Source organism: Oncorhynchus masou, chromosome 22 (genome assembly GCF_036934945.1).
Source record: "Oncorhynchus masou masou isolate Uvic2021 chromosome 22, UVic_Omas_1.1, whole genome shotgun sequence".
NCBI classification, from domain to species: Eukaryota; Metazoa; Chordata; class Actinopteri; order Salmoniformes; family Salmonidae; genus Oncorhynchus; species Oncorhynchus masou.
The window spans coordinates 18,180,050-18,201,251 of record NC_088233.1 but is presented as its reverse complement, the minus strand read 5'-3'; the positions used below and the strand labels follow the sequence as shown (position 1 = coordinate 18,201,251).

The window sequence follows — 21,202 nt, the reverse complement described above, 5'->3', positions numbered from 1 at the left end:
TTGGAGTAACCCTAGATTGTAAACTGTCATGGTCAGAACATATTGACGCAGTCGTAGCTAAGACAGGGAGAAGTCTGTCTATAACAAAGCGATGCTCTACCTTCTTAACAACATTATCAACAAGGCAGGTCCTACAGTTTTGTAGCACCTTGACTACTGTTTGACTGGTACTGTTTGACCGGAAAATCGGGCACAACGGAGTTTGAGAAATTCCTTGTGGGAACCCCTTTCAGGCTCATTGTAAGCATTGGTGGTTCAGTGGTAGAATTCTCGCCTGCCACGCGGGAGGCCCGGGTTCGATTCCCGGCCAATGCATGCTCCATTTTAGGGCGGCAGGTAGTGTTTTCAGACCTCGGCACTGACTGTTACTTGTAAAAGAGTCATAGGGCGTGAGCGGAAGCCAAATTCCTTTTGGACCTTGTGTACATTTTTACTAACGACATGCCACCGACTTTGAGTAAAGCCATGTGTATGCGGATGACTCTCCACTGTACATGTCATCTACTACAGCGACTGAAATGACTGCAACACTCAACAAAGAGCTGCAGTTAGTTTCAGAGTGGGTCGCAAGGAGTCAGTTAGCCCTAAATATTTATAAACCTAAAAGCATTGTATTTGGAACAAAACACTCACTAAACCCTAAAGCTCAACTAAATCAGTGCAAAGGGGGTATGCAGCTGGAGGTTGAATGTTTAAAGAGGTACGGAACGGAAGTTTGGGAACGACTGCACTAAGCATAGTGTGGGAGCATTATGGTGTCTTGTGGGATTTTCAATGTATTCAGACCCCTTGACTTTCTCCACATTTTGTTACGTAACAGCCTTAATCTAAATGGGTTAAATAAAAATATTTCCTCAGCAATCTACACACAATACCCCATAATGACAAAGCGAAAACAGGTTTTTAGACATTTTTGCAGATGTATAATACATTTAACAGATACTTATTTACATCATTTACCCTTTACCCGTCCTTGATGTTTCTACAACTTCATTGGAGTCCACTTTGAGTAAACAAGGCAGGTCCTACAGTTTTGTCGCACCTTGACTAAACCCTAAAGCTCAACTAAATCTTGTAATAAGTCACGTGGAAATTGAGCAAGTTGAGATGACTAAACTGCTTGGAGTAACCCTAGATTGTAAACTGTCATGGTCAGAACATATTGACGCAGTCGTAGCTAAGACAGGGAGAAGTCTGGACCTTGTGTACATTTTTACTAACGACATGCCACCGACTTTGAGTAAAGCCATGTGTATGCGGATGACTCTCCACTGTACATGTCATCTACTACAGCGACTGAAATGACTGCAACACTCAACAAAGAGCTGCAGTTAGTTTCAGAGTGGGTCGCAAGGAGTCAGTTAGCCCTAAATATTTATAAACCTAAAAGCATTGTATTTGGAACAAAACACTCACTAAACCCTAAAGCTCAACTAAATCAGTGCAAGAGGGGGTATGCAGCTGGAGGTTGAATGTTTAAAGAGGTACGGAACGGAAGTTTGGGAACGACTGCACTAAGCATAGTGTGGGAGCATTATGGTGTCTTGTGGGATTTTCAATGTATTCAGACCCCTTGACTTTCTCCACATTTTGTTACGTAACAGCCTTAATCTAAATGGGTTAAATAAAAATATTTCCTCAGCAATCTACACACAATACCCCATAATGACAAAGCGAAAACAGGTTTTTAGACATTTTTGCAGATGTATAATACATTTAACAGATACTTATTTACATCATTTACCCTTTACCCGTCCTTGATGTTTCTACAACTTCATTGGAGTCCACTTTGAGTAAACAAGGCAGGTCCTACAGTTTTGTCGCACCTTGACTAAACCCTAAAGCTCAACTAAATCTTGTAATAAGTCACGTGGAAATTGAGCAAGTTGAGATGACTAAACTGCTTGGAGTAACCCTAGATTGTAAACTGTCATGGTCAGAACATATTGACGCAGTCGTAGCTAAGACAGGGAGAAGTCTGGACCTTGTGTACATTTTTACTAACGACATGCCACCGACTTTGAGTAAAGCCATGTGTATGCGGATGACTCTCCACTGTACATGTCATCTACTACAGCGACTGAAATGACTGCAACACTCAACAAAGAGCTGCAGTTAGTTTCAGAGTGGGTCGCAAGGAGTCAGTTAGCCCTAAATATTTATAAACCTAAAAGCATTGTATTTGGAACAAAACACTCACTAAACCCTAAAGCTCAACTAAATCAGTGCAAGAGGGGGTATGCAGCTGGAGGTTGAATGTTTAAAGAGGTACGGAACGGAAGTTTGGGAACGACTGCACTAAGCATAGTGTGGGAGCATTATGGTGTCTTGTGGGATTTTCAATGTATTCAGACCCCTTGACTTTCTCCACATTTTGTTACGTAACAGCCTTAATCTAAATGGGTTAAATAAAAATATTTCCTCAGCAATCTACACACAATACCCCATAATGACAAAGCGAAAACAGGTTTTTAGACATTTTTGCAGATGTATAATACATTTAACAGATACTTATTTACATCATTTACCCTTTACCCGTCCTTGATGTTTCTACAACTTCATTGGAGTCCACTTTGAGTAAACAAGGCAGGTCCTACAGTTTTGTCGCACCTTGACTAAACCCTAAAGCTCAACTAAATCTTGTAATAAGTCACGTGGAAATTGAGCAAGTTGAGATGACTAAACTGCTTGGAGTAACCCTAGATTGTAAACTGTCATGGTCAGAACATATTGACGCAGTCGTAGCTAAGACAGGGAGAAGTCTGGACCTTGTGTACATTTTTACTAACGACATGCCACCGACTTTGAGTAAAGCCATGTGTATGCGGATGACTCTCCACTGTACATGTCATCTACTACAGCGACTGAAATGACTGCAACACTCAACAAAGAGCTGCAGTTAGTTTCAGAGTGGGTCGCAAGGAGTCAGTTAGCCCTAAATATTTATAAACCTAAAAGCATTGTATTTGGAACAAAACACTCACTAAACCCTAAAGCTCAACTAAATCAGTGCAAGAGGGGGTATGCAGCTGGAGGTTGAATGTTTAAAGAGGTACGGAACGGAAGTTTGGGAACGACTGCACTAAGCATAGTGTGGGAGCATTATGGTGTCTTGTGGGATTTTCAATGTATTCAGACCCCTTGACTTTCTCCACATTTTGTTACGTAACAGCCTTAATCTAAATGGGTTAAATAAAAATATTTCCTCAGCAATCTACACACAATACCCCATAATGACAAAGCGAAAACAGGTTTTTAGACATTTTTGCAGATGTATAATACATTTAACAGATACTTATTTACATCATTTACCCTTTGTTTTGAGACTAAAAATTGAGCTCTGTTTCCATTGATCGTCCTTGATGTTTCTACAACTTCATTGGAGTCCACTTTGAGTAAACAAGGCAGGTCCTACAGTTTTGTCGCACCTTGACTAAACCCTAAAGCTCAACTAAATCTTGTAATAAGTCACGTGGAAATTGAGCAAGTTGAGATGACTAAACTGCTTGGAGTAACCCTAGATTGTAAACTGTCATGGTCAAAACATATTGACGCAGTCGTAGCTAAGACAGGGAGAAGTCTGTCTATAACAAAGCGATGCTCTACCTTCTTAACAACATTATCAACAAGGCAGGTCCTACAGTTTTGTAGCACCTTGACTACTGTTTGACTGGTACCGTTTGACCGGAAAATCGGGCACAACGGAGTTTGAGAAATTCCTTGTGGGAACCCCTTTCAGGCTCATTGTAAGCATTGGTGGTTCAGTGGTAGAATTCTCGCCTGCCACGCGGGAGGCCCGGGTTCGATTCCCGGCCAATGCATGCTCCATTTTAGGGCGGCAGGTAGTGTTTTCAGACCTCGGCACTGACTGTTACTTGTAAAAGAGTCATAGGGCGTGAGCGGAAGCCAAATTCCTTTTGGACCTTGTGTACATTTTTACTAACGACATGCCACCGACTTTGAGTAAAGCCATGTGTATGCGGATGACTCTCCACTGTACATGTCATCTACTACAGCGACTGAAATGACTGCAACACTCAACAAAGAGCTGCAGTTAGTTTCAGAGTGGGTCGCAAGGAGTCAGTTAGCCCTAAATATTTATAAACCTAAAAGCATTGTATTTGGAACAAAACACTCACTAAACCCTAAAGCTCAACTAAATCAGTGCAAGAGGGGGTATGCAGCTGGAGGTTGAATGTTTAAAGAGGTACGGAACGGAAGTTTGGGAACGACTGCACTAAGCATAGTGTGGGAGCATTATGGTGTCTTGTGGGATTTTCAATGTATTCAGACCCCTTGACTTTCTCCACATTTTGTTACGTAACAGCCTTAATCTAAATGGGTTAAATAAAAATATTTCCTCAGCAATCTACACACAATACCCCATAATGACAAAGCGAAAACAGGTTTTTAGACATTTTTGCAGATGTATAATACATTTAACAGATACTTATTTACATCATTTACCCTTTGTTTTGAGACTAAAAATTGAGCTCTGTTTCCATTGATCGTCCTTGATGTTTCTACAACTTCATTGGAGTCCACTTTGAGTAAACAAGGCAGGTCCTACAGTTTTGTCGCACCTTGACTAAACCCTAAAGCTCAACTAAATCTTGTAATAAGTCACGTGGAAATTGAGCAAGTTGAGATGACTAAACTGCTTGGAGTAACCCTAGATTGTAAACTGTCATGGTCAAAACATATTGACGCAGTCGTAGCTAAGACAGGGAGAAGTCTGTCTATAACAAAGCGATGCTCTACCTTCTTAACAACATTATCAACAAGGCAGGTCCTACAGTTTTGTAGCACCTTGACTACTGTTTGACTGGTACTGTTTGACCGGAAAATCGGGCACAACGGAGTTTGAGAAATTCCTTGTGGGAACCCCCTTTCAGGCTCATTGTAAGCATTGGTGGTTCAGTGGTAGAATTCTCGCCTGCCACGCGGGAGGCCCGGGTTCGATTCCCGGCCAATGCATGCTCCATTTTAGGGCGGCAGGTAGTGTTTTCAGACCTCGGCACTGACTGTTACTTGTAAAAGAGTCATAGGGCGTGAGCGGAAGCCAAATTCCTTTTGGACCTTGTGTACATTTTTACTAACGACATGCCACCGACTTTGAGTAAAGCCATGTGTATGCGGATGACTCTCCACTGTACATGTCATCTACTACAGCGACTGAAATGACTGCAACACTCAACAAAGAGCTGCAGTTAGTTTCAGAGTGGGTCGCAAGGAGTCAGTTAGCCCTAAATATTTATAAACCTAAAAGCATTGTATTTGGAACAAAACACTCACTAAACCCTAAAGCTCAACTAAATCAGTGCAAGAGGGGGTATGCAGCTGGAGGTTGAATGTTTAAAGAGGTACGGAACGGAAGTTTGGGAACGACTGCACTAAGCATAGTGTGGGAGCATTATGGTGTCTTGTGGGATTTTCAATGTATTCAGACCCCTTGACTTTCTCCACATTTTGTTACGTAACAGCCTTAATCTAAATGGGTTAAATAAAAATATTTCCTCAGCAATCTACACACAATACCCCATAATGACAAAGCGAAAACAGGTTTTTAGACATTTTTGCAGATGTATAATACATTTAACAGATACTTATTTACATCATTTACCCTTTGTTTTGAGACTAAAAATTGAGCTCTGTTTCCATTGATCGTCCTTGATGTTTCTACAACTTCATTGGAGTCCACTTTGAGTAAACAAGGCAGGTCCTACAGTTTTGTCGCACCTTGACTAAACCCTAAAGCTCAACTAAATCTTGTAATAAGTCACGTGGAAATTGAGCAAGTTGAGATGACTAAACTGCTTGGAGTAACCCTAGATTGTAAACTGTCATGGTCAGAACATATTGACGCAGTCGTAGCTAAGACAGGGAGAAGTCTGTCTATAACAAAGCGATGCTCTACCTTCTTAACAACATTATCAACAAGGCAGGTCCTACAGTTTTGTAGCACCTTGACTACTGTTTGACTGGTACTGTTTGACCGGAAAATCGGGCACAACGGAGTTTGAGAAATTCCTTGTGGGAACCCCTTTCAGGCTCATTGTAAGCATTGGTGGTTCAGTGGTAGAATTCTCGCCTGCCACGCGGGAGGCCCGGGTTCGATTCCCGGCCAATGCATGCTCCATTTTAGGGCCGGCAGGTAGTGTTTTCAGACCTCGGCACTGACTGTTACTTGTAAAAGAGTCATAGGGCGTGAGCGGAAGCCAAATTCCTTTTGGACCTTGTGTACATTTTTACTAACGACATGCCACCGACTTTGAGTAAAGCCATGTGTATGCGGATGACTCTCCACTGTACATGTCATCTACTACAGCGACTGAAATGACTGCAACACTCAACAAAGAGCTGCAGTTAGTTTCAGAGTGGGTCGCAAGGAGTCAGTTAGCCCTAAATATTTATAAACCTAAAAGCATTGTATTTGGAACAAAACACTCACTAAACCCTAAAGCTCAACTAAATCAGTGCAAGAGGGGGTATGCAGCTGGAGGTTGAATGTTTAAAGAGGTACGGAACGGAAGTTTGGGAACGACTGCACTAAGCATAGTGTGGGAGCATTATGGTGTCTTGTGGGATTTTCAATGTATTCAGACCCCTTGACTTTCTCCACATTTTGTTACGTAACAGCCTTAATCTAAATGGGTTAAATAAAAATATTTCCTCAGCAATCTACACACAATACCCCATAATGACAAAGCGAAAACAGGTTTTTAGACATTTTTGCAGATGTATAATACATTTAACAGATACTTATTTACATCATTTACCCTTTGTTTTGAGACTAAAAATTGAGCTCTGTTTCCATTGATCGTCCTTGATGTTTCTACAACTTCATTGGAGTCCACTTTGAGTAAACAAGGCAGGTCCTACAGTTTTGTCGCACCTTGACTAAACCCTAAAGCTCAACTAAATCTTGTAATAAGTCACGTGGAAATTGAGCAAGTTGAGATGACTAAACTGCTTGGAGTAACCCTAGATTGTAAACTGTCATGGTCAAAACATATTGACGCAGTCGTAGCTAAGACAGGGAGAAGTCTGTCTATAACAAAGCGATGCTCTACCTTCTTAACAACATTATCAACAAGGCAGGTCCTACAGTTTTGTAGCACCTTGACTACTGTTTGACTGGTACTGTTTGACCGGAAAATCGGGCACAACGGAGTTTGAGAAATTCTCGCCTGCCACGCGGGAGGCCCGGGTTCGATTCCCGGCCAATGCATGCTCCATTTTAGGGCGGCAGGTAGTGTTTTCAGACCTCGGCACTGACTGTTACTTGTAAAAGAGTCATAGGGCGTGAGCGGAAGCCAAATTCCTTTTGGACCTTGTGTACATTTTTACTAACGACATGCCACCGACTTTGAGTAAAGCCATGTGTATGCGGATGACTCTCCACTGTACATGTCATCTACTACAGCGACTGAAATGACTGCAACACTCAACAAAGAGCTGCAGTTAGTTTCAGAGTGGGTCGCAAGGAGTCAGTTAGCCCTAAATATTTATAAACCTAAAAGCATTGTATTTGGAACAAAACACTCACTAAACCCTAAAGCTCAACTAAATCAGTGCAAGAGGGGGTATGCAGCTGGAGGTTGAATGTTTAAAGAGGTACGGAACGGAAGTTTGGGAACGACTGCACTAAGCATAGTGTGGGAGCATTATGGTGTCTTGTGGGATTTTCAATGTATTCAGACCCCTTGACTTTCTCCACATTTTGTTACGTAACAGCCTTAATCTAAATGGGTTAAATAAAAATATTTCCTCAGCAATCTACACACAATACCCCATAATGACAAAGCGAAAACAGGTTTTTAGACATTTTTGCAGATGTATAATACATTTAACAGATACTTATTTACATCATTTACCCTTTGTTTTGAGACTAAAAATTGAGCTCTGTTTCCATTGATCGTCCTTGATGTTTCTACAACTTCATTGGAGTCCACTTTGAGTAAACAAGGCAGGTCCTACAGTTTTGTCGCACCTTGACTAAACCCTAAAGCTCAACTAAATCTTGTAATAAGTCACGTGGAAATTGAGCAAGTTGAGATGACTAAACTGCTTGGAGTAACCCTAGATTGTAAACTGTCATGGTCAAAACATATTGACGCAGTCGTAGCTAAGACAGGGAGAAGTCTGTCTATAACAAAGCGATGCTCTACCTTCTTAACAACATTATCAACAAGGCAGGTCCTACAGTTTTGTAGCACCTTGACTACTGTTTGACTGGTACCGTTTGACCGGAAAATCGGGCACAACGGAGTTTGAGAAATTCCTTGTGGGAACCCCCTTTCAGGCTCATTGTAAGCATTGGTGGTTCAGTGGTAGAAAAAAGAGAAAAAAAAAAGAGAGTCATAGGGCGTGAGCGGAAGCCAAATTCCTTTTGGACCTTGTGTACATTTTTACTAACGACATGCCACCGACTTTGAGTAAAGCCATGTGTATGCGGATGACTCTCCACTGTACATGTCATCTACTACAGCGACTGAAATGACTGCAACACTCAACAAAGAGCTGCAGTTAGTTTCAGAGTGGGTCGCAAGGAGTCAGTTAGCCCTAAATATTTATAAACCTAAAAGCATTGTATTTGGAACAAAACACTCACTAAACCCTAAAGCTCAACTAAATCAGTGCAAGAGGGGGTATGCAGCTGGAGGTTGAATGTTTAAAGAGGTACGGAACGGAAGTTTGGGAACGACTGCACTAAGCATAGTGTGGGAGCATTATGGTGTCTTGTGGGATTTTCAATGTATTCAGACCCCTTGACTTTCTCCACATTTTGTTACGTAACAGCCTTAATCTAAATGGGTTAAATAAAAATATTTCCTCAGCAATCTACACACAATACCCCATAATGACAAAGCGAAAACAGGTTTTTAGACATTTTTGCAGATGTATAATACATTTAACAGATACTTATTTACATCATTTACCCTTTGTTTTGAGACTAAAAATTGAGCTCTGTTTCCATTGATCGTCCTTGATGTTTCTACAACTTCATTGGAGTCCACTTTGAGTAAACAAGGCAGGTCCTACAGTTTTGTCGCACCTTGACTAAACCCTAAAGCTCAACTAAATCTTGTAATAAGTCACGTGGAAATTGAGCAAGTTGAGATGACTAAACTGCTTGGAGTAACCCTAGATTGTAAACTGTCATGGTCAAAACATATTGACGCAGTCGTAGCTAAGACAGGGAGAAGTCTGTCTATAACAAAGCGATGCTCTACCTTCTTAACAACATTATCAACAAGGCAGGTCCTACAGTTTTGTAGCACCTTGACTACTGTTTGACTGGTACTGTTTGACCGGAAAATCGGGCACAACGGAGTTTGAGAAATTCTCGCCTGCCTGCCACGGGAGGCCCGGGTTCGATTCCCGGCCAATGCATGCTCCATTTTAGGGCGGCAGGTAGTGTTTTCAGACCTCGGCACTGACTGTTACTTGTAAAAGAGTCATAGGGCGTGAGCGGAAGCCAAATTCCTTTTGGACCTTGTGTACATTTTTACTAACGACATGCCACCGACTTTGAGTAAAGCCATGTGTATGCGGATGACTCTCCACTGTACATGTCATCTACTACAGCGACTGAAATGACTGCAACACTCAACAAAGAGCTGCAGTTAGTTTCAGAGTGGGTCGCAAGGAGTCAGTTAGCCCTAAATATTTATAAACCTAAAAGCATTGTATTTGGAACAAAACACTCACTAAACCCTAAAGCTCAACTAAATCAGTGCAAGAGGGGGTATGCAGCTGGAGGTTGAATGTTTAAAGAGGTACGGAACGGAAGTTTGGGAACGACTGCACTAAGCATAGTGTGGGAGCATTATGGTGTCTTGTGGGATTTTCAATGTATTCAGACCCCTTGACTTTCTCCACATTTTGTTACGTAACAGCCTTAATCTAAATGGGTTAAATAAAAATATTTCCTCAGCAATCTACACACAATACCCCATAATGACAAAGCGAAAACAGGTTTTTAGACATTTTTGCAGATGTATAATACATTTAACAGATACTTATTTACATCATTTACCCTTTGTTTTGAGACTAAAAATTGAGCTCTGTTTCCATTGATCGTCCTTGATGTTTCTACAACTTCATTGGAGTCCACTTTGAGTAAACAAGGCAGGTCCTACAGTTTTGTCGCACCTTGACTAAACCCTAAAGCTCAACTAAATCTTGTAATAAGTCACGTGGAAATTGAGCAAGTTGAGATGACTAAACTGCTTGGAGTAACCCTAGATTGTAAACTGTCATGGTCAAAACATATTGACGCAGTCGTAGCTAAGACAGGGAGAAGTCTGTCTATAACAAAGCGATGCTCTACCTTCTTAACAACATTATCAACAAGGCAGGTCCTACAGTTTTGTAGCACCTTGACTACTGTTTGACTGGTACCGTTTGACCGGAAAATCGGGCACAACGGAGTTTGAGAAATTCCTTGTGGGAACCCCTTTCAGGCTCATTGTAAGCATTGGTGGTTCAGTGGTAGAAAAAAAGAGAAAAAAAAAGAGAGTCATAGGGCGTGAGCGGAAGCCAAATTCCTTTTGGACCTTGTGTACATTTTTACTAACGACATGCCACCGACTTTGAGTAAAGCCATGTGTATGCGGATGACTCTCCACTGTACATGTCATCTACTACAGCGACTGAAATGACTGCAACACTCAACAAAGAGCTGCAGTTAGTTTCAGAGTGGGTCGCAAGGAGTCAGTTAGCCCTAAATATTTATAAACCTAAAAGCATTGTATTTGGAACAAAACACTCACTAAACCCTAAAGCTCAACTAAATCAGTGCAAGAGGGGGTATGCAGCTGGAGGTTGAATGTTTAAAGAGGTACGGAACGGAAGTTTGGGAACGACTGCACTAAGCATAGTGTGGGAGCATTATGGTGTCTTGTGGGATTTTCAATGTATTCAGACCCCTTGACTTTCTCCACATTTTGTTACGTAACAGCCTTAATCTAAATGGGTTAAATAAAAATATTTCCTCAGCAATCTACACACAATACCCCATAATGACAAAGCGAAAACAGGTTTTTAGACATTTTTGCAGATGTATAATACATTTAACAGATACTTATTTACATCATTTACCCTTTGTTTTGAGACTAAAAATTGAGCTCTGTTTCCATTGATCGTCCTTGATGTTTCTACAACTTCATTGGAGTCCACTTTGAGTAAACAAGGCAGGTCCTACAGTTTTGTCGCACCTTGACTAAACCCTAAAGCTCAACTAAATCTTGTAATAAGTCACGTGGAAATTGAGCAAGTTGAGATGACTAAACTGCTTGGATTAACCCTAGATTGTAAACTGTCATGGTCAGAACATATTGACGCAGTCGTAGCTAAGACAGGGAGAAGTCTGTCTATAACAAAGCGATGCTCTACCTTCTTAACAACATTATCAACAAGGCAGGTCCTACAGTTTTGTAGCACCTTGACTACTGTTTGACTGGTACTGTTTGACCGGAAAATCGGGCACAACGGAGTTTGAGAAATTCCTTGTGGTTCAGTGGTAGAATTCTCGCCTGCCACGCGGGAGGCCCGGGTTCGATTCCCGGCCAATGCATGCTCCATTTTAGGGCGGCAGGTAGTGTTTTCAGACCTCGGCACTGACTGTTACTTGTAAAAGAGTCATAGGGCGTGAGCGGAAGCCAAATTCCTTTTGGACCTTGTGTACATTTTTACTAACGACATGCCACCGACTTTGAGTAAAGCCATGTGTATGCGGATGACTCTCCACTGTACATGTCATCTACTACAGCGACTGAAATGACTGCAACACTCAACAAAGAGCTGCAGTTAGTTTCAGAGTGGGTCGCAAGGAGTCAGTTAGCCCTAAATATTTATAAACCTAAAAGCATTGTATTTGGAACAAAACACTCACTAAACCCTAAAGCTCAACTAAATCAGTGCAAGAGGGGTATGCAGCTGGAGGTTGAATGTTTAAAGAGGTACGGAACGGAAGTTTGGGAACGACTGCACTAAGCATAGTGTGGGAGCATTATGGTGTCTTGTGGGATTTTCAATGTATTCAGACCCCTTGACTTTCTCCACATTTTGTTACGTAACAGCCTTAATCTAAATGGGTTAAATAAAAATATTTCCTCAGCAATCTACACACAATACCCCATAATGACAAAGCGAAAACAGGTTTTTAGACATTTTTGCAGATGTATAATACATTTAACAGATACTTATTTACATCATTTACCCTTTGTTTTGAGACTAAAAATTGAGCTCTGTTTCCATTGATCGTCCTTGATGTTTCTACAACTTCATTGGAGTCCACTTTGAGTAAACAAGGCAGGTCCTACAGTTTTGTCGCACCTTGACTAAACCCTAAAGCTCAACTAAATCTTGTAATAAGTCACGTGGAAATTGAGCAAGTTGAGATGACTAAACTGCTTGGAGTAACCCTAGATTGTAAACTGTCATGGTCAAAACATATTGACGCAGTCGTAGCTAAGACAGGGAGAAGTCTGTCTATAACAAAGCGATGCTCTACCTTCTTAACAACATTATCAACAAGGCAGGTCCTACAGTTTTGTAGCACCTTGACTACTGTTTGACTGGTACCGTTTGACCGGAAAATCGGGCACAACGGAGTTTGAGAAATTCCTTGTGGGAACCCCTTTCAGGCTCATTGTAAGCATTGGTGGTTCAGTGGTAGAATTCTCGCCTGCCACGCGGGAGGCCCGGGTTCGATTCCCGGCCAATGCATGCTCCATTTTAGGGCGGCAGGTAGTGTTTTCAGACCTCGGCACTGACTGTTACTTGTAAAAGAGTCATAGGGCGTGAGCGGAAGCCAAATTCCTTTTGGACCTTGTGTACATTTTTACTAACGACATGCCACCGACTTTGAGTAAAGCCATGTGTATGCGGATGACTCTCCACTGTACATGTCATCTACTACAGCGACTGAAATGACTGCAACACTCAACAAAGAGCTGCAGTTAGTTTCAGAGTGGGTCGCAAGGAGTCAGTTAGCCCTAAATATTTATAAACCTAAAAGCATTGTATTTGGAACAAAACACTCACTAAACCCTAAAGCTCAACTAAATCAGTGCAAGAGGGGGTATGCAGCTGGAGGTTGAATGTTTAAAGAGGTACGGAACGGAAGTTTGGGAACGACTGCACTAAGCATAGTGTGGGAGCATTATGGTGTCTTGTGGGATTTTCAATGTATTCAGACCCCTTGACTTTCTCCACATTTTGTTACGTAACAGCCTTAATCTAAATGGGTTAAATAAAAATATTTCCTCAGCAATCTACACACAATACCCCATAATGACAAAGCGAAAACAGGTTTTTAGACATTTTTGCAGATGTATAATACATTTAACAGATACTTATTTACATCATTTACCCTTTGTTTTGAGACTAAAAATTGAGCTCTGTTTCCATTGATCGTCCTTGATGTTTCTACAACTTCATTGGAGTCCACTTTGAGTAAACAAGGCAGGTCCTACAGTTTTGTCGCACCTTGACTAAACCCTAAAGCTCAACTAAATCTTGTAATAAGTCACGTGGAAATTGAGCAAGTTGAGATGACTAAACTGCTTGGAGTAACCCTAGATTGTAAACTGTCATGGTCAAAACATATTGACGCAGTCGTAGCTAAGACAGGGAGAAGTCTGTCTATAACAAAGCGATGCTCTACCTTCTTAACAACATTATCAACAAGGCAGGTCCTACAGTTTTGTAGCACCTTGACTACTGTTTGACTGGTACCGTTTGACCGGAAAATCGGGCACAACGGAGTTTGAGAAATTCCTTGTGGGAACCCCTTTCAGGCTCATTGTAAGCATTGGTGGTTCAGTGGTAGAATTCTCGCCTGCCACGCGGGAGGCCCGGGTTCGATTCCCGGCCAATGCATGCTCCATTTTAGGGCGGCAGGTAGTGTTTTCAGACCTCGGCACTGACTGTTACTTGTAAAAGAGTCATAGGGCGTGAGCGGAAGCCAAATTCCTTTTGGACCTTGTGTACATTTTTACTAACGACATGCCACCGACTTTGAGTAAAGCCATGTGTATGCGGATGACTCTCCACTGTACATGTCATCTACTACAGCGACTGAAATGACTGCAACACTCAACAAAGAGCTGCAGTTAGTTTCAGAGTGGGTCGCAAGGAGTCAGTTAGCCCTAAATATTTATAAACCTAAAAGCATTGTATTTGGAACAAAACACTCACTAAACCCTAAAGCTCAACTAAATCAGTGCAAGAGGGGGTATGCAGCTGGAGGTTGAATGTTTAAAGAGGTACGGAACGGAAGTTTGGGAACGACTGCACTAAGCATAGTGTGGGAGCATTATGGTGTCTTGTGGGATTTTCAATGTATTCAGACCCCTTGACTTTCTCCACATTTTGTTACGTAACAGCCTTAATCTAAATGGGTTAAATAAAAATATTTCCTCAGCAATCTACACACAATACCCCATAATGACAAAGCGAAAACAGGTTTTTAGACATTTTTGCAGATGTATAATACATTTAACAGATACTTATTTACATCATTTACCCTTTGTTTTGAGACTAAAAATTGAGCTCTGTTTCCATTGATCGTCCTTGATGTTTCTACAACTTCATTGGAGTCCACTTTGAGTAAACAAGGCAGGTCCTACAGTTTTGTCGCACCTTGACTAAACCCTAAAGCTCAACTAAATCTTGTAATAAGTCACGTGGAAATTGAGCAAGTTGAGATGACTAAACTGCTTGGAGTAACCCTAGATTGTAAACTGTCATGGTCAAAACATATTGACGCAGTCGTAGCTAAGACAGGGAGAAGTCTGTCTATAACAAAGCGATGCTCTACCTTCTTAACAACATTATCAACAAGGCAGGTCCTACAGTTTTGTAGCACCTTGACTACTGTTTGACTGGTACCGTTTGACCGGAAAATCGGGCACAACGGAGTTTGAGAAATTCCTTGTGGGAACCCCCTTTCAGGCTCATTGTAAGCATTGGTGGTTCAGTGGTAGAATTCTCGCCTGCCACGCGGGAGGCCCGGGTTCGATTCCCGGCCAATGCATGCTCCATTTTAGGGCGGCAGGTAGTGTTTTCAGACCTCGGCACTGACTGTTACTTGTAAAAGAGTCATAGGGCGTGAGCGGAAGCCAAATTCCTTTTGGACCTTGTGTACATTTTTACTAACGACATGCCACCGACTTTGAGTAAAGCCATGTGTATGCGGATGACTCTCCACTGTACATGTCATCTACTACAGCGACTGAAATGACTGCAACACTCAACAAAGAGCTGCAGTTAGTTTCAGAGTGGGTCGCAAGGAGTCAGTTAGCCCTAAATATTTATAAACCTAAAAGCATTGTATTTGGAACAAAACACTCACTAAACCCTAAAGCTCAACTAAATCAGTGCAAGAGGGGGTATGCAGCTGGAGGTTGAATGTTTAAAGAGGTACGGAACGGAAGTTTGGGAACGACTGCACTAAGCATAGTGTGGGAGCATTATGGTGTCTTGTGGGATTTTCAATGTATTCAGACCCCTTGACTTTCTCCACATTTTGTTACGTAACAGCCTTAATCTAAATGGGTTAAATAAAAATATTTCCTCAGCAATCTACACACAATACCCCATAATGACAAAGCGAAAACAGGTTTTTAGACATTTTTGCAGATGTATAATACATTTAACAGATACTTATTTACATCATTTACCCTTTGTTTTGAGACTAAAAATTGAGCTCTGTTTCCATTGATCGTCCTTGATGTTTCTACAACTTCATTGGAGTCCACTTTGAGTAAACAAGGCAGGTCCTACAGTTTTGTCGCACCTTGACTAAACCCTAAAGCTCAACTAAATCTTGTAATAAGTCACGTGGAAATTGAGCAAGTTGAGATGACTAAACTGCTTGGAGTAACCCTAGATTGTAAACTGTCATGGTCAAAACATATTGACGCAGTCGTAGCTAAGACAGGGAGAAGTCTGTCTATAACAAAGCGATGCTCTACCTTCTTAACAACATTATCAACAAGGCAGGTCCTACAGTTTTGTAGCACCTTGACTACTGTTTGACTGGTACCGTTTGACCGGAAAATCGGGCACAACGGAGTTTGAGAAATTCCTTGTGGGAACCCCCTTTCAGGCTCATTGTAAGCATTGGTGGTTCAGTGGTAGAATTCTCGCCTGCCACGCGGGAGGCCCGGGTTCGATTCCCGGCCAATGCATGCTCCATTTTAGGGCGGCAGGTAGTGTTTTCAGACCTCGGCACTGACTGTTACTTGTAAAAGAGTCATAGGGCGTGAGCGGAAGCCAAATTCCTTTTGGACCTTGTGTACATTTTTACTAACGACATGCCACCGACTTTGAGTAAAGCCATGTAGCTGGAGGTTGAATGTTTAAAGAAAGACTGTCAACAAAGAGCTGCAGGAACGGAAGTTTGGGAACGAGTGCAAGAGGGGGTATGCAGCTGGAGGTTGAATGTTTGCGGAAGTTTTGACTGCACTAAGCATAGTGTGGGAGCATTATGGTGTCTTGTGGGATTTTCAATGTATTCAGACCCCTTGACTTTCTCCACATTTTGTTACGTAACAGCCTTAATCTAAATGGGTTAAATAAAAATATTTCCTCAGCAATCTACACACAATACCCCATAATGACAAAGCGAAAACAGGTTTTTAGACATTTTTGCAGATGTATAATACATTTAACAGATACTTATTTACATCATTTACCCTTTGTTTTGAGACTAAAAATTGAGCTCTGTTTCCATTGATCGTCCTTGATGTTTCTACAACTTCATTGGAGTCCACTTTGAGTAAACAAGGCAGGTCCTACAGTTTTGTCGCACCTTGACTAAACCCTAAAGCTCAACTAAATCTTGTAATAAGTCACGTGGAAATTGAGCAAGTTGAGATGACTAAACTGCTTGGAGTAACCCTAGATTGTAAACTGTCATGGTCAAAACATATTGACGCAGTCGTAGCTAAGACAGGGAGAAGTCTGTCTATAACAAAGCGATGCTCTACCTTCTTAACAACATTATCAACAAGGCAGGTCCTACAGTTTTGTAGCACCTTGACTACTGTTTGACTGGTACCGTTTGACCGGAAAATCGGGCACAACGGAGTTTGAGAAATTCCTTGTGGGAACCCCCTTTCAGGCTCATTGTAAGCATTGGTGGTTCAGTGGTAGAATTCTCGCCTGCCACGCGGGAGGCCCGGGTTCGATTCCCGGCCAATGCATGCTCCATTTTAGGGCGGCAGGTAGTGTTTTCAGACCTCGGCACTGACTGTTACTTGTAAAAGAGTCATAGGGCGTGAGCGGAAGCCAAATTCCTTTTGGACCTTGTGTACATTTTTACTAACGACATGCCACCGACTTTGAGTAAAGCCATGTGTATGCGGATGACTCTCCACTGTACATGTCATCTACTACAGCGACTGAAATGACTGCAACACTCAACAAAGAGCTGCAGTTAGTTTCAGAGTGGGTCGCAAGGAGTCAGTTAGCCCTAAATATTTATAAACCTAAAAGCATTGTATTTGGAACAAAACACTCACTAAACCCTAAAGCTCAACTAAATCAGTGCAAGAGGGGGTATGCAGCTGGAGGTTGAATGTTTAAAGAGGTACGGAACGGAAGTTTGGGAACGACTGCACTAAGCATAGTGTGGGAGCATTATGGTGTCTTGTGGGATTTTCAATGTATTCAGACCCCTTGACTTTCTCCACATTTTGTTACGTAACAGCCTTAATCTAAATGGGTTAAATAAAAATATTTCCTCAGCAATCTACACACAATACCCCATAATGACAAAGCGAAAACAGGTTTTTAGACATTTTTGCAGATGTATAATACATTTAACAGATACTTATTTACATCATTTACCCTTTGTTTTGAGACTAAAAATTGAGCTCTGTTTCCATTGATCGTCCTTGATGTTTCTACAACTTCATTGGAGTCCACTTTGAGTAAACAAGGCAGGTCCTACAGTTTTGTCGCACCTTGACTAAACCCTAAAGCTCAACTAAATCTTGTAATAAGTCACGTGGAAATTGAGCAAGTTGAGATGACTAAACTGCTTGGAGTAACCCTAGATTGTAAACTGTCATGGTCAAAACATATTGACGCAGTCGTAGCTAAGACAGGGAGAAGTCTGTCTATAACAAAGCGATGCTCTACCTTCTTAACAACATTATCAACAAGGCAGGTCCTACAGTTTTGTAGCACCTTGACTACTGTTTGACTGGTACCGTTTGACCGGAAAATCGGGCACAACGGAGTTTGAGAAATTCCTTGTGGGAACCCCTTTCAGGCTCATTGTAAGCATTGGTGGTTCAGTGGTAGAATTCTCGCCTGCCACGCGGGAGGCCCGGGTTCGATTCCCGGCCAATGCATGCTCCATTTTAGGGCGGCAGGTAGTGTTTTCAGACCTCGGCACTGACTGTTACTTGTAAAAGAGTCATAGGGCGTGAGCGGAAGCCAAATTCCTTTTGGACCTTGTGTACATTTTTACTAACGACATGCCACCGACTTTGAGTAAAGCCATGTGTATGCGGATGACTCTCCACTGTACATGTCATCTACTACAGCGACTGAAATGACTGCAACACTCAACAAAGAGCTGCAGTTAGTTTCAGAGTGGGTCGCAAGGAGTCAGTTAGCCCTAAATATTTATAAACCTAAAAGCATTGTATTTGGAACAAAACACTCACTAAACCCTAAAGCTCAACTAAATCAGTGCAAGAGGGGGTATGCAGCTGGAGGTTGAATGTTTAAAGAGGTACGGAACGGAAGTTTGGGAACGACTGCACTAAGCATAGTGTGGGAGCATTATGGTGTCTTGTGGGATTTTCAATGTATTCAGACCCCTTGACTTTCTCCACATTTTGTTACGTAACAGCCTTAATCTAAATGGGTTAAATAAAAATATTTCCTCAGCAATCTACACACAATACCCCATAATGACAAAGCGAAAACAGGTTTTTAGACATTTTTGCAGATGTATAATACATTTAACAGATACTTATTTACATCATTTACCCTTTGTTTTGAGACTAAAAATTGAGCTCTGTTTCCATTGATCGTCCTTGATGTTTCTACAACTTCATTGGAGTCCACTTTGAGTAAACAAGGCAGGTCCTACAGTTTTGTCGCACCTTGACTAAACCCTAAAGCTCAACTAAATCTTGTAATAAGTCACGTGGAAATTGAGCAAGTTGAGATGACTAAACTGCTTGGAGTAACCCTAGATTGTAAACTGTCATGGTCAAAACATATTGACGCAGTCGTAGCTAAGACAGGGAGAAGTCTGTCTATAACAAAGCGATGCTCTACCTTCTTAACAACATTATCAACAAGGCAGGTCCTACAGTTTTGTAGCACCTTGACTACTGTTTGACTGCCACGCGGGAGGCCCGGGTTCGATTCCCGGCCAATGCATGCTCCATTTTAGGGCGGCAGGTAGTGTTTTCAGACCTCGGCACTGACTGTTACTTGTAAAAGAGTCATAGGGCGTGAGCGGAAGCCAAATTCCTTTTGGACCTTGTGTACATTTTTACTAACGACATGCCACCGACTTTGAGTAAAGCCATGTGTATGCGGATGACTCTCCACTGTACATGTCATCTACTACAGCGACTGAAATGACTGCAACACTCAACAAAGAGCTGCAGTTAGTTTCAGAGTGGGTCGCAAGGAGTCAGTTAGCCCTAAATATTTATAAACCTAAAAGCATTGTATTTGGAACAAAACACTCACTAAACCCTAAAGCTCAACTAAATCAGTGCAAGAGGGGGTATGCAGCTGGAGGTTGAATGTTTAAAGAGGTACGGAACGGAAGTTTGGGAACGACTGCACTAAGCATAGTGTGGGAGCATTATGGTGTCTTGTGGGATTTTCAATGTATTCAGACCCCTTGACTTTCTCCACATTTTGTTACGTAACAGCCTTAATCTAAATGGGTTAAATAAAAATATTTCCTCAGCAATCTACACACAATACCCCATAATGACAAAGCGAAAACAGGTTTTTAGACATTTTTGCAGATGTATAATACATTTAACAGATACTTATTTACATCATTTACCCTTTGTTTTGAGACTAAAAATTGAGCTCTGTTTCCATTCATCGTCCTTGATGTTTCTACAACTTCATTGGAGTCCACTTTGAGTAAACAAGGCAGGTCCTACAGTTTTGTCGCACCTTGACTAAACCCTAAAGCTCAACTAAATCTTGTAATAAGTCACGTGGAAATTGAGCAAGTTGAGATGACTAAACTGCTTGGAGTAACCCTAGATTGTAAACTGTCATGGTCAAAACATATTGACGCAGTCGTAGCTAAGACAGGGAGAAGTCTGTCTATAACAAAGCGATGCTCTACCTTCTTAACAACATTATCAACAAGGCAGGTCCTACAGTTTTGTAGCACCTTGACTACTGTTTGACTGGTACCGTTTGACCGGAAAATCGGGCACAACGGAGTTTGAGAAATTCCTTGTGGGAACCCCTTTCAGGCTCATTGTAAGCATTGGTGGTTCAGTGGTAGAATTCTCGCCTGCCACGCGGGAGGCCCGGGTTCGATTCCCGGCCAATGCATGCTCCATTTTAGGGCGGCAGGTAGTGTTTTCAGACCTCGGCACTGACTGTTACTTGTAAAAGAGTCATAGGGCGTGAGCGGAAGCCAAATTCCTTTTGGACCTTGTGTACATTTTTACTAACGACATGCCACCGACTTTGAGTAAAGCCATGTGTATGCGGATGACTCTCCACTGTACATGTCATCTACTACAGCGACTGAAATGACTGCAACACTCAACAAAGAGCTGCAGTTAGTTTCAGAGTGGGTCGCAAGGAGTCAGTTAGCCCTAAATATTTATAAACCTAAAAGCATTGTATTTGGAACAAAACACTCACTAAACCCTAAAGCTCAACTAAATCAGTGCAAGAGGGGGTATGCAGCTGGAGGTTGAATGTTTAAAGAGGTACGGAACGGAAGTTTGGGAACGACTGCACTAAGCATAGTGTGGGAGCATTATGGTGTCTTGTGGGATTTTCAATGTATTCAGACCCCTTGACTTTCTCCACATTTTGTTACGTAACAGCCTTAATCTAAATGGGTTAAATAAAAATATTTCCTCAGCAATCTACACACAATACCCCATAATGACAAAGCGAAAACAGGTTTTTAGACATTTTTGCAGATGTATAATACATTTAACAGATA

At 41.7% G+C, this 21,202-nt stretch overlaps 11 non-coding genes across 11 annotated transcripts; all 11 read left to right on the top strand.

The window, feature by feature from the left end:
• The first annotated feature begins 244 nt into the window (after positions 1-244).
• trnag-gcc (transfer RNA glycine (anticodon GCC)) lies at positions 245-315 on the top strand. The gene has a single exon. It is a non-coding gene; the product is annotated as a tRNA-Gly (tRNA).
• A 3,435-nt stretch (positions 316-3,750) lies between these two features.
• trnag-gcc (transfer RNA glycine (anticodon GCC)) lies at positions 3,751-3,821 on the top strand. Its single transcript has one exon. It is a non-coding gene; the product is annotated as a tRNA-Gly (tRNA).
• Positions 3,822-4,906: 1,085 nt separating this feature from the next.
• Positions 4,907-4,977, top strand: trnag-gcc (transfer RNA glycine (anticodon GCC)). The gene has a single exon. It is a non-coding gene; the product is annotated as a tRNA-Gly (tRNA).
• Positions 4,978-6,061: 1,084 nt separating this feature from the next.
• trnag-gcc (transfer RNA glycine (anticodon GCC)) lies at positions 6,062-6,132 on the top strand. Its single transcript has one exon. It is a non-coding gene; the product is annotated as a tRNA-Gly (tRNA).
• Positions 6,133-12,664: 6,532 nt separating this feature from the next.
• On the top strand, positions 12,665-12,735 carry trnag-gcc (transfer RNA glycine (anticodon GCC)). Its single transcript has one exon. It is a non-coding gene; the product is annotated as a tRNA-Gly (tRNA).
• A 1,084-nt stretch (positions 12,736-13,819) lies between these two features.
• On the top strand, positions 13,820-13,890 carry trnag-gcc (transfer RNA glycine (anticodon GCC)). Its single transcript has one exon. It is a non-coding gene; the product is annotated as a tRNA-Gly (tRNA).
• Positions 13,891-14,975: 1,085 nt separating this feature from the next.
• On the top strand, positions 14,976-15,046 carry trnag-gcc (transfer RNA glycine (anticodon GCC)). The gene has a single exon. It is a non-coding gene; the product is annotated as a tRNA-Gly (tRNA).
• Positions 15,047-16,131: 1,085 nt separating this feature from the next.
• On the top strand, positions 16,132-16,202 carry trnag-gcc (transfer RNA glycine (anticodon GCC)). The gene has a single exon. It is a non-coding gene; the product is annotated as a tRNA-Gly (tRNA).
• A 946-nt stretch (positions 16,203-17,148) lies between these two features.
• Positions 17,149-17,219, top strand: trnag-gcc (transfer RNA glycine (anticodon GCC)). The gene has a single exon. It is a non-coding gene; the product is annotated as a tRNA-Gly (tRNA).
• A 1,084-nt stretch (positions 17,220-18,303) lies between these two features.
• On the top strand, positions 18,304-18,374 carry trnag-gcc (transfer RNA glycine (anticodon GCC)). Its single transcript has one exon. It is a non-coding gene; the product is annotated as a tRNA-Gly (tRNA).
• Positions 18,375-20,503: 2,129 nt separating this feature from the next.
• trnag-gcc (transfer RNA glycine (anticodon GCC)) lies at positions 20,504-20,574 on the top strand. Its single transcript has one exon. It is a non-coding gene; the product is annotated as a tRNA-Gly (tRNA).
• The last annotated feature ends 628 nt before the right edge of the window (positions 20,575-21,202 follow it).